Source organism: Aquarana catesbeiana, linkage group LG02, assembly GCF_042186555.1.
Source record: "Aquarana catesbeiana isolate 2022-GZ linkage group LG02, ASM4218655v1, whole genome shotgun sequence".
Taxonomy (NCBI): Eukaryota; Metazoa; Chordata; class Amphibia; order Anura; family Ranidae; genus Aquarana; species Aquarana catesbeiana.
The window spans coordinates 253,156,334-253,168,763 of NC_133325.1; the positions used below are offsets into that span (position 1 = coordinate 253,156,334).

The 12,430-nt window shown below is 43.1% G+C and overlaps 1 protein-coding gene across 2 annotated transcripts in view; it reads left to right on the forward strand.

The window, feature by feature from the left end:
• Nucleotides 1-12,430, forward strand: part of SLITRK6 (SLIT and NTRK like family member 6) — a 223,193-nt gene that overhangs the window by 164,948 nt on the left and 45,815 nt on the right. Inside the window, exon 1 of one of the 2 annotated variants that reach the window (XR_012241575.1) lies at nt 10,554-10,674. The exons of the other annotated variant lie outside the window; for it this stretch is intronic. The gene's annotated coding sequence lies outside the window, so the exon portion shown is untranslated. Of the gene's footprint in view, nt 1-10,553; nt 10,675-12,430 lie in introns of those variants that run through there. 2 annotated transcript variants of the gene reach the window in all.

Sequence of the window (12,430 nt, forward strand, 5' to 3'; positions counted from 1 at the left end):
TCTCGTCGTACGTGGTGTACGTCACCGCGTTGTTGTCGATCGGAAATTCCGACAACTTTGTGCGACTGTGTGTAGGCAAAACAAGTTTGAGCCAACATCCGTCGGAAAAAATCCTAGGATTTTGTTGTCGGAATGTCCGAACAAAGTCCGACCGTGTGTACGGGGCATTATATAAAGGCCTGCAGTAGGGGGGTTCGTTTTGGCCTGAGAAGGTCAGGTTTTTTGCTGTGATTTGTGGGGGAGAAGGAATGATATTGTGCCTATTGACAAATGCCCAACTAGGGATATTTGATGAAATTCTTGTGCATTTTTTCAATCAAAAGTGGGTTTATGTGGCCATGCTGTCAATGTTGTGTGTGTATTGTTCCTGTCTGATCATTCAAACATCGTTTGGAAGCATCTGCTGACCTTCTACCCTTTTTGATCTCATTGTTTAATCGTGTACACCGAAATGCAGCTTCCAGCAGAACATGGTCACCAATGTATGTATGTGTGGATTGTGGGCTGGTGGTGGGTGTTTTGAATAAGTCTAATGCCCCGTACACACGGTCGGACTTTGTTCGGACATTCCGACAACAAAATCCTAGGATTTTTTCTGACGGATGTTGGCTCAAACTTGTTTTGCGTACACACGGTCGCACAAAGTTGTCGGAATTTCCGATCGCCAACAATGCAGTGACATCAAGCACGTACGACGAGACTAGAAAAGGCTAGTTCAGAACCAAACGCGGCACCCTTTGGGCTCCTTTTGCTAATCTCGTGTTAGTAAAAGTTTGGTGAGAGACGATTCGCGCTTTTTCAGACTCGTGGCTTTCAGATCGTTTTCTGCTGTTCAGTTTGTGCTTGTGGGTTTGTATCTGCTCTTCAGTGCATGCAAGCAAGTTCCGCGTGACTTTAAGTAGTCATTGTGTTCTTGTTCGTTCGTTACTGTTTTTCAGGTCGCTCTTCACAGGCCTTGCTGTTCTTCAGTGCGTTCTGTTACTTTGTTCTGAGCAGCCAACCGTTTTCTAGCCATGTTGCGTATACGTACTCCTCGTAGAGTTTGTGCTGTGCGGGGGCTTGGTGTTGGGGTCCTGACCTTGACACAAGTCCAGTCCATGAACAGGGTGGGGAGGAGTTCATGGACCAAGAATTGGTTGCTTAAGCGTGACCAGTTCTCTCATATGCCTTTGCTCCGTGACATCCGTGAGAATAATCCTGATGATTTCAGGAACTTTCTCAGGATGACGGACCCCGTGTTTCACCGTCTGCTGGCTTCACTGACCCCCTATATCAGCTGGCAGGATACCTGCATGAGGCAAGCCATCACTCCGGAGCAGAGACTCGTCACTACCCTGCGGTACTTGGCGACAGCGAGAAGCCTGCAGGACCTCAAGTTCTCGACAGGCATCTCCCCCTAGGCTCTGGGGATCATTATCCCAGAGACCTGTTCTGCCATCATACAGGTCCTGCAGAAGGAGTATATGAAGGTAAGATTTTTATCCTTTAATATCACATTTTATTGTATTGAATGATTGATAATATATTGTATTTCTTTCCTCATTCCCTAATTACCATGATTTTAATATGCTGTGAATGTCTCCTTTGTCCTCATTCATGCTGGATTTTTATGTAATTAATTTTTTAGGTCCTTCATACAGATTGGCCTTCAATAACCTCCCCAGCATGCTCTCCTGCCCTATATTCACCTCATGTAGTCACTTAACTTATCCTCAATGATCTATCTGCTGACTTTGCCAAACCCATACACACTATACCCATCTCTTTAGTGGTCAGATTTATGGATGAATTCCCCAAAGCATGTAGTGCAAGGGCCTGCCTGTATACTTTCAAATGGTACTGTTTAAAGTTTTTGTATTCTATTATCTTGACAGGTAATAGCAGAATGTCCAAATGTGCTCAAATGTGTACAGTGTGTATTTAGATCTTTGTATTAGGACACTTCTTACCTGTCCAGTGGGCTGCCAATAGTGTAACTAAGGAGGGGCTGTTCCAAGTAATACCCTGTATTTAGGCATTCATCTCTCAATGAAGTGGAGAGGGTTACCTGTCCAAGATTTCCCCACCCCCCATAATGTTAGCAGTGGCCCATGAGAGGGGGGGGGGATATGATAGCTGTACCTTATACTTTGGTTAAATTCCCCTTAGTAAATCTATCTGGAGGTTGGCCAAGAATGTTTGTGTCTAATCTGCTTGCCATGTTTATGTGCAAAAATATTAATTTATTTTTGTTTTCCTCAACAGTTTCCTTCCACGCCACAGGAATGGCAGACTGTGGCCTCCCACTTTGCCGAGCGGTGGGACTTTCCTAACTGCGGAGGGGCAATTGATGGGAAACACGTCCACATTGTCCCACCACCCAACTCGGGGTCATACTATTTCAACTATAAGGGGTTCAATAGTATTGTGATGTTGGCGGTGGTATCGGCTAATTACGACTTCTTGTATGTGGACGTGGGGAAGAATGGCCGGATGTCCGATGGTGGAGTCATCACCCAGACGGAGTTCTACAGGCATCTCCAGAATGGCAGCTTGGACTTGCCACCTCCAGAGGACAATGTGGAAGGACTCCCATTTGTGTTCGTTGCTGATGAAGCGTTTGCGCTGGGGGACCATCTTATGCCATTCCCTATGAGGACCCTCACCCCGGAACAGAGGGTTTTTAATTACCGGCTGGCCAGAGCCAGAAGAGTGGTGGAGAACACATTTGGAATCCTGGCCAGCCGGTTCCGCCTATTTCTGACACCCATCCATATGGCGGAGTATAAACTTAATCATATAATCCTGGCGTGCTGTATTTTCCATAACTTTTTACGCAAGCATTCCGCCAACTATGCTGGCTCAGTTGGGCCTGAGGCCGGAATGATCCATGAAACAACACTGACAGCACTTGAAAGTGGCCGTCCTGGCTTACCCTCCCTGAGTGCCCGCGATGTCCGGTTACGATACCTGGAGTTCTTTGTGGGTAGGGGCGCCATCAATATGCCAGCAAATTTGTGAAGCCTTTATCAAATAAAAAAGCAAAAAAAAGAAAATCTTTGCGGACATTTACTGCTTGTGTTTGTTTTAGCTGACCCTGACAGAAATGTGTTGAGTCCAGAAAATGGCGTGATTGTGTAACCTTATACGAAGCACTGTTGGGTGTTATTTACTAAAGGCAAAGACACTTTGCACTACAAGTGCACTGAAACTGCACTTGTAGTGCAAAGAGGATTTGCCCTTAGGAAATAACCCCCATTTTCACTGAAAACAGCAATTACATCACCAACAAAGTGTTTGAGCGTTGACACAATAATCCACACATTCTTGCTTAACAATCTCTTTAATACCTGCACAATCACATGTGCATTTAGAAAAGGTTTTTCTAACAAAAAAACATGTTTGTGGTATAACAATTTTTGGGGTAGCATTATCAAACAGATAAATGTCCATTTAAGATAAAACAGGCATGTGTAAAACCAACAAAAAAGACACAAATCTTGAACTTACAAAGTTCACATTTGGTAGAACTTGAAGGCAATATCAGACATGAGTATTTAGGAACTGTGTTTGATCTTGCGTTCAGATGGGGTAAAGTCACCCCAGGAAAAGCCAAATTTGGAAGATGCACACAAATTTCCCAATGTCAACATGTGCTAGCTGCCATCACGGGGGATCAAGGGACGTGTTTTGGGGGAGAAACCCCTTCCTCTCAGCTACTTTATTATTGAGGAAGGGGTTGCACCCCCAAAACGCGTCCATTGATCTCCCGTGATGGCAAATAGCACATGTTGGCACACTGTGTGCATCCTCCAAATTAGGCTTTTCGACAAATCTTTCAAACATTTTGAACATTGGAGCACACAAAAAAACAAAGGGATCGGGAGGGGTTTTAAACTCGCCCCAAAACATCAATGATGTTTTTATATTTTTGAATAACATCATTGATGTTTTTATTGAGGTTTTCCGATTCTAAATTACACCCCATGATCTCCCCGATCAGGATCTGGGCACTTTCTGATGTGAAAGGATCTGGATCCACAACATCACGATCACCTAAAAAGAGAGAAACCCAAAAAAAAGGTATCAAAAATATGCTGGCATCCATCTCTTACCTGAGCCTGTGGTCGCAGACACTCACCTGTTGTGGTGACAATTTCCACCACATCTTCTTCCTCCTCCTGCTCTTCTTGGGTTGGGGGTATTTCCCCTTCTTCCAGAGGTGGGGGGTCTCTGTTCTCCTCAGATGAGGGGTGTCCTCCGAGTCTTTTCTCCCCTATGTCAAACAAAAATGCTATACTTAGCACACAGTGATTTGATGGCAGAACTATAATTATAAAACATTGCTTGGAAGTGGGGTACAATTGTCTATTTTGGCAGAGTTCCAAAATGTGGCATTTTCAGTGTCCTTTGTCAAGCTACTTTACCTGTTTGGTACAAGCTTCACAGATGGAGACCCCCCTATAGTATACACTGGAGCACCTGTGTGACCCCCCTAATAAAATGGTGTTCTTGTGTCCCACACTAGTGCTCCAGTGTCCAGATGTGAAAACAGCTGCTCAGTGTCCTCTCCTTACACAGAATCTAGTTTGCATTTTCTTCTAGTAACAAAGCCATCTACCCAACCAAAATAGTTTCTGATAAGTAGGGCGTAAAAATTGTGGCCCAATGCATATGGCCTAAACAATGGTGTTTTAGGCCGAAAGAAAAATGTTTGATACGAACGAATAATGTACCCATGAACATGAAATTTGCCATTTAAAAATGTAGACTTGTAAGAAAAGCACATGGAGCAGCATGAACGTAAGAAACATGAAGAGTAGGAACACAGGACAACTACTTACTTTTTTGCGGCACTCTCCGGATCTTTCTGTACTGCTCATGTTCTCGTAATTTCAGGTCCGACCACCGCTTCCTTAGCTGATCTTTCGATCGTCGTACCCCGAAATGCCGGTGCAGACTCTTGACCACTTTCGCCATGGGTTCAACGACCACAATTTCCTCCCCCTGTTCATAGACAAATACAAGGAGCTGCCCTGTCTGTGGCAGGTGAGCCATCCCCATTATAATAATAAACAAAAGAGGCAGGCAGCGCTGGAGAAACTGCTGGAGTTGGTGAAGCCGGTGGTCCCCACAGCAACCATCCCCTATTTAAAAAACAAAATTGGTGGCCTGAGGAGCACTTATCTTAGGGAGCGTAAGAAGGTCACAGATTCCCAGAGGTCCGGAGCTGCAGCAGATGACATTTATGTCCCCAGGCTGTGGTACTATGAGAGACTGCGATTTCTGTCAGACCACACTGAAGTCAGGGAATCCCTCTCTACTCTTCCTTCCACTCTTCCTTCCACCCCAGCTGAGGCTTCCGATGTCCAACCTGGGCCTTCCAGCCAGGAAGAAGTGGAGGAGCCCAGCTGGAGTCAGTATAGCATTGTTCTACAGATTTCTGGTCAATAAATAAATGATGTTTACTAGATGTTATTATTAATCACTAATTGCTGATTGAAAAAAGTGTTTTACATATCAATAGACAGTAGTGGGCAAAAATAATTGGGACAAGAATGAAAAATGCTGGGCTCAGAATGCTAGTCTGTTATATTTGATAACATTCAATTTGCAACAGTCAGGAGGTGAAAATTGTGTGTGATTGATGAATAAAAAACTAAAACAATGTCCCTTTTTCATACACAGGAAGACCTCAGCCAGGAGGAGGTTGTGGAATGTGGCAGTCAGGAGGAGGCGGGGATTAGTGGCAGCCAGGAGGAGGCGGGGCTAAGTGTCAGCCAAGAGAAGCCTGGGACCAGTCGCAGCCTGACCGAATCGCAGGTTCCTCCCCTCCGCCTTCCATATAAAAGAGCGAGGAAGGCGACTCCCATGCAGGATTCAGCACTCAGGCTCATTCAGGAGGCTTATGCGTCCCTCCGAGCCTTACCCACTCCTGAAGAGGCCTTTGCCTGTATGGCTGCCACCAAACTGCAGGACATGCAGGAGGGTCAACGCCTCCTGTGTGAGCAACTTATTTATAAAGTCCTAACTAAGGGGGTGAGTGGGGAACATACACCCAAGACCGACGTGATTGAGTTGGACCATCCTCCTCCTCCTCCTCCTCCTGCCACAACTCCACCACCAGAGCCACCGCGTGGAAGGAAGTGTGGAAGGAAGACAAGAGAGTAATGACCCTGGGTTCAGTCTGGTCTGACAAAAGCTGCAGTCTCTCGTATGACCACAGCCTGGGGACACAGATGTCATCTGCTGCTTTCCGGATCTCTGCCACCAATTTTGCTTGAAAATAGTTGATGTGTGCCCTGGGGGTCCAAGGCTTCACCCATTTCTGCAGTTTCTCCAGCGTTGCCTCTCTCTTTGTTTAGTTGTGAGCCCTTAATAAAATTTATTTTTTGGAAAATTATACTCTCCTATGTGTGTTTTCATCCAAAAAGGACAGTTTGTTGTTGACTATTCAGGTACATTTCTAACATAAAATGTGAAATTAACAAGGGACAACAACACCAAACAATCTCCTACAGATTAAATAGAACAACATATAAATGGTGTTGTGGTAACTTGACACAAAAAACACACACAAAAATTTTCAAGAGTACAAATAAAAATCCCAAAAACTAAAAATAAGCCTTGAAAAAATACAAACCAAAAAAAAAATAATTGGCCTTAAAAACCAAAAAAAAAAAAAACACCAAAATAATGTTGTGAGATGTGACAAATTAAAATATATTGAGGGAATCCCGATAAATAGTAAAGAAATAAGTTTGTGAGAAGTGTATGAATATGAGCAGCAAAACTACTTAATTCTTGTCACATTATAAAGAAGAGAGTGCGCTGTATTAAACCATTTTTAACATTGCAGCGTGACAAAGTGCTGTATCCATTGCGAACGCTAAGTTGACATGTCAAAGCGGTGGCAATTGCACTGTTTTAATTGGTGCGACTTTGGGGTGCAATTTGTATTGATATCAGTGCAGAAACCTGCACAGATGTCTCTGAAATTCCCCCTGCAGTCGGGACTGATATGCGGGAATGAAATTGTGTGATTTCAGCTGAACGATTTCCTCCCTCTGTCAGTGTGAACCAGGGCTCAAACTGGGCCTTTTGTTTTTATCATTCACCTGCTGCTAACCCAGGGACACCATTGTACACATTTTTGTAAATATTTTATTATATCGTTTCATGTGAAAACACTTAAGAAATGACACTTTGCTACAATGTAAAGTAGTAAATGTACAGCTTCTATAACAGTGTAAATTTGCTGTCCCCTCAAAATAACTCAACACACAGCCATTAATGTCTAAACTGCTTGCAACAGAAGTGTGTACACCCGTAAGTGAAAATGTCCAAATTGGGCCCAATTAGCCATTTTCCCTCTCTAGTGTCATGTGACTCGTTGGTGTTACAAGGTCTCAGGTGCGAATAGGGAGCAGGTGTGTTAAATTTGGTGTTGATGTGCTCTACATAAAGATGACCGAGGCTATAAGAAGATTTCCAAGACCCTGAAACTGAGCTGCAGCACAGTGACCAAGACCATACATCGGTTTAACAGGACAGGTTCAGATCAGGACAGGCTTCACCATGGTCGACCAAAGAAGTTGAGTGCAGGTGTTCATGATTTCCAGAGGTTGTCTTTGGGGAAATAGACATATGAGTGCTGCCAGAATTGCTGCAGAGGTTGAAGGGGTGGGGGGTCAGCCTGTCAGTGCTCAGACCATACGCTGCACACTGCAGCAAATTGATCTGCATGGCTGTCATCCCAGAAGGAAGCCTCTTCTAAAGATGATGCACAAGAAAGCCTGCAAACAGTTTGCTGAAGACAAGCAGACTAAGGACATGGATTACTGGAACCATGTCCTGTGGTCTGATGAGATCAAGATAAACTTATTTGATTCAGATGGTGCCAAGCATGTGTGGAGGCAACCAGGTGAGGAGTACAAAGACAAGTATTTCTTGCCTACAGTCAAGCATGGTGGTGGGAGTGTCATGGTCTGAGCTGCATGAGTGCTACCGGCACTGGGGAGCTACAGTTCATTGAGAGAATAATGAATGCCAACATGTACTGTGACATACTGAAACAGAGCATGATCCCCTCCCTTCAGAAACTGGGCCTCTGGGCAGCATTCCAACATGATAACGACCCCAAACATACCTCCAAGATGACCACTGCCTTGCTAAAGAAGCTGAGGGTAAAGGTGATGGAATGGCCAAGCATGTCTCCAGTAGGGATGAGCCAAACAACCCCCCCGGTTCGGTTCACAGCAGAACATGCGAACAGGCAAAAAATCCATTTGAACATGTGAACACCATTAAAGTCTATAGGACACGAACATGAATAATTAAAAGTGCTAATTTTGAAGGCTTATATGCAATTTATTGTCATAAAAAGTGTTTGGGGACCTGGGTCCTGCCCCAGGGGACATGTATCAATGCAAAAAAAGTTTTAAAAACGGGCGTTTTTTCGGGAGCAGTGATTTTAATAATGCTTAAAGTGAAACAATAAAAGTGAAATATTCCTTTAAATTTCGTACCTGGGAGGTGTCTATAATATGCCTGTAAAGGGGCGCATGTTTCCTGTGTTTAGAACAGTCCGAGAGCAAAATGACATTTCTAAAGGAAAAAAAGTCATTTAAAAGTACTTGCGGCTATAATGAGTCGGTCCCGGCAATACACATAAAAGTCATTGAAAAAAAACGGCATGGGATTCCCCCACAGTCCATTACCAGGCCCTATGGGTCTGGTATGAATATTAAGGGGAACCCCAAACCAAAATTAGAAAAAAAAAAATTGCGTGGGGGTCCCCCCAGAAATTCAAACCAGAACCTTATCCGAGCACGCAACCTGGCAGGCCGCAGGAAAAGAGGGGGGGGCGAGAGAGCACCCCCCTCCTGAACAGTACCAGGCCACATGCCCTAAACATGGGGAGGATGTCCCCATGTTGATGGGGACAAGGACCTCATCCCCACAACCCTTGCCTGGTGGTTGTGGGGGTCTGCGGGCGGGGGGGCTTATCAGAATCTGCAAGCCCCCTTTAACAAGGGGACCCCAAGATGCCGCCCCCCTGTGTGAAATGGTAACGGGAACATTGTACTCCTACCATTTCACAAAAAAGTGTCAAAAATTGTAAAAAACACACAGACAGCATTGGACAAGTCCTTTATTACAAAAGAAAAAAAAATTCCAGCGATGTAATCCTTCCTCGTCCCCGGATAAAGATGCTGCCACAACACGATCTGCCTCCATGGGAGGAGCCCGCCGAATGACGCTAGGACTGCCATGACAGTTCTGAAAAAGCTGAGGGCGGGGCCACCCGTGATGTGTGCGGGTGACCCCGCCTCCCTCTGACGCAACTGTGAAATGCCACGGTGTTACCGGTGACATGTACATGTGACCCCGCCCCCCTCTGACACCACAGAAATCCCCTTAGCTTGCGGAACTTGCATATAAGCCTTGCAGGTTTGAGCCTCATTGACTTCCACTATTCCAGCATATGTGATCTGACAGGCATTATTGCCGGTAATAGCACTGCTTTCCATTTGCATTTGCGCTGAGTTTCTGAGAGTCGAAGTCTTTCTGGCCTTTTTTGAGAGCTATTTTTTGGCACTGCAGGATAATTTTTTAGCGCTATAGTAAATGACCTCCACTGTATTATGATTCTATTGTATTGTGCAGAGCCATCTTAAAGCAGTGTTAAACCCAAAAGCAAATATTTATTATACTGCAGCTTACCAATTCTAAGAGGTGATGGTTACATTAGTGTCCTATTTTTTAGGCATTCTTTCCTTTATTTACATCTGGTAATCAAAACAGTAAATCTGGTATTTTTCAACACAACAACACTCCTGCAGATGTGGGAATTCAAGAGATGGCAAGGGTGCTTACAATGATCAGCTTTTATTTATTTATGTAACACCTTTATCCCAAAAGAAAAAAAATAACTGTTTTCTGTAACTGCTTATAAAGTGTGAGCTGGAGTTTGACTTCAATTTGTTAGTGTATTGAAATCTATTAGTTTATCTAACACTTCTCTCCCCCCAGACTGACAATGCTGCTGTCCAAAGGTGCCCCTGTGCTACTTCATCCACTGTGGGGAACTGGAGGAGTGTTACTGGCCAGATCTCCAAGGGAAAGCAAAGCCTAAAAAAAAAGAAAACAAACAAACAAATTCAGCCACCACATCTAAGGATTAGTAATCTGCAATATACTACACATTTGTTTTAGCAAAACACATACTTGTGTTAGATGAAAAGATAAACTCTCTATATATGTATTCTCTATATATGGTATATACAAACTAGGTAAACAAACAAGGCATAATGTTTCCTAGTACTTTTAGATGTTAGCTTGCTAGGTTTTGTATAATAGACATTTAAAGCAAATTATAAAAACCTTCCCAGCACTTTTTTTACCTTAAACACTTTGTTGTGTTCAGCTCATGAGACTTTACTTTGGTGGAAGTGTTTCTGTGCCCGAGGTAAAGCAACATTTTAGTCATAGCAGCTTTGGGTGTGTCTATAAAACCACAGGTATTGTGGAAAACATTGCAGTAAAAACATTGACTTACCATTAATTATTAATAGACAAATTCACTACAACAAAATTGGGTCTCACATGCAAGGCTCTGTACATGAATTGTGAATTATGCTCGAAAATATTGTTTCCTCGCATTTGTCCTGGCTTACAACAAGTAGTTTTGAGGTATGGCATCAGCCCAACACTGTTTTTTTACTTTAACCATTTATATGCATTTTTCTACAACTCTCACTAGAATTTCCATTAAAGAGTATCTAAACCCAATAATAAAAATGTTATATATTGTAGCTTTCCAGTTTAAGCATGTTTAAAGCGTAACTTCACTTTTGTTGAGAAAAAAAAATATTCACCTCTGGGTGATCTATGTACATTGGAAGGATTATAACAACCTCTATTGCTGATTCCTACCTTTTGTTATTCTGAAGAAATCCCTGTTTGTACCTCTGTGCTGAGTGGGTCTAATGGGAGTGGTTTAATAATTATCAATCAACTGTGCAGCTGCAGAGCACTAATGAGGAAATCTGCTGGGCCCTCATCCCTTTAGACGTGTTCCTATTGGGAAGTATCTCACCAAAAATTAAATTTTTCTTCCAGGGGATGCCTGAAATCTGACCTGTATCTTGGGCAGACTTCTGGGAAAATCGGTGAGCCAATCACACAAGCAGAAAATTATGTTTCTGGGGGGTGGTCAGTACACATTCTGTGTACAGAACAAAACCAGGTAGCCATATTGCATTACATTTTCAGAAAATTACAGAGCTGCAGACTGAAAAAGGAAGGTCATTTTTAATAACATTCAATTACAATATGATTTGTGTCACAATTGTATACGCTATATTATTTTTTCTTTATTTGCTTTTTTTTTCCCCACAAAAGTGGCGTTACCCTTTAAGCATAAGTAAGTGAGTGTATGTAATGGATGATTTTTTTTTTTTTTTTATTATTAAATTTTATTAATTTTCAACATAGCCATTAAAACAGACTTCATATCGCAAATATTCATATATCTATCAAAATATATACATGCTTATCCATAACCACTATCTCACCCTCTTAAAAAACGAAAAGCAAAATGATAACCAAAAAAAAAAAAATTTTTTTTTAAATTCTAATTATACCTTCCCCCCTCCCGTCTCTACTCTTTCCTCCAAATGAAATGTGTTCTTTGTGCGTTACATCCCCCTTCCACCAAAAACCCGAGTAATCATACTACCCTTCAAACATTCCAGCTAGGTTCACACTGCTGCGAATTTGCTTGCGAATTTGAGCCATTGCGATGTCTCAAATTCGCAAGTCATGTAAATTACATAGCTTAACATTATTGCCGTGCACATCAATGCGTTGCGAATCTAACCTGCGGGAAAAAAAGGTCATGTGCGAATTTGATCCGTGTGCAATGCGAATTCAGCTCCATAGACTTTAATTGAATTCGCAATGAAAACGCAATAGGACGTTCACATCACTGCTATATTTTTTTTTGTCTTCCCCCTCCAACTCCTCCCATCCTTTTCCCCTCACAGCCCCACCCTTCCCCCTCACTAACTCCCTTCCTGTTTTCTCCATGTGCTGTGCTCTTCATTCACATACCACAATGGCAAACAGGCGCACAAAGACTGGCATAGAGAATGAAGATCTGATAAGGCTGGTCCAACAAAGGCAATACCTCTGGGACTGCAGGGACCCACGTCACAAAGATACTGGGAAGAAGAACCAAGGATGGCAGGAGATAGTCAAGATCCTGTTTCCAGAGTGGGACAGCCTGACACCTAATGTCCAGAAAGACCTGCGTAAGTACAATTGCTACCTGCACTCTGTGCTTAGCTTGTTTACAGTTAGGGTTAGTGTTCAGATTAGGGTTGAGATTAGGGTTAGGGTTAGGCTGGTTACAATTAGTGTTAGGGTTAGTGTTCAGATTAGGTTT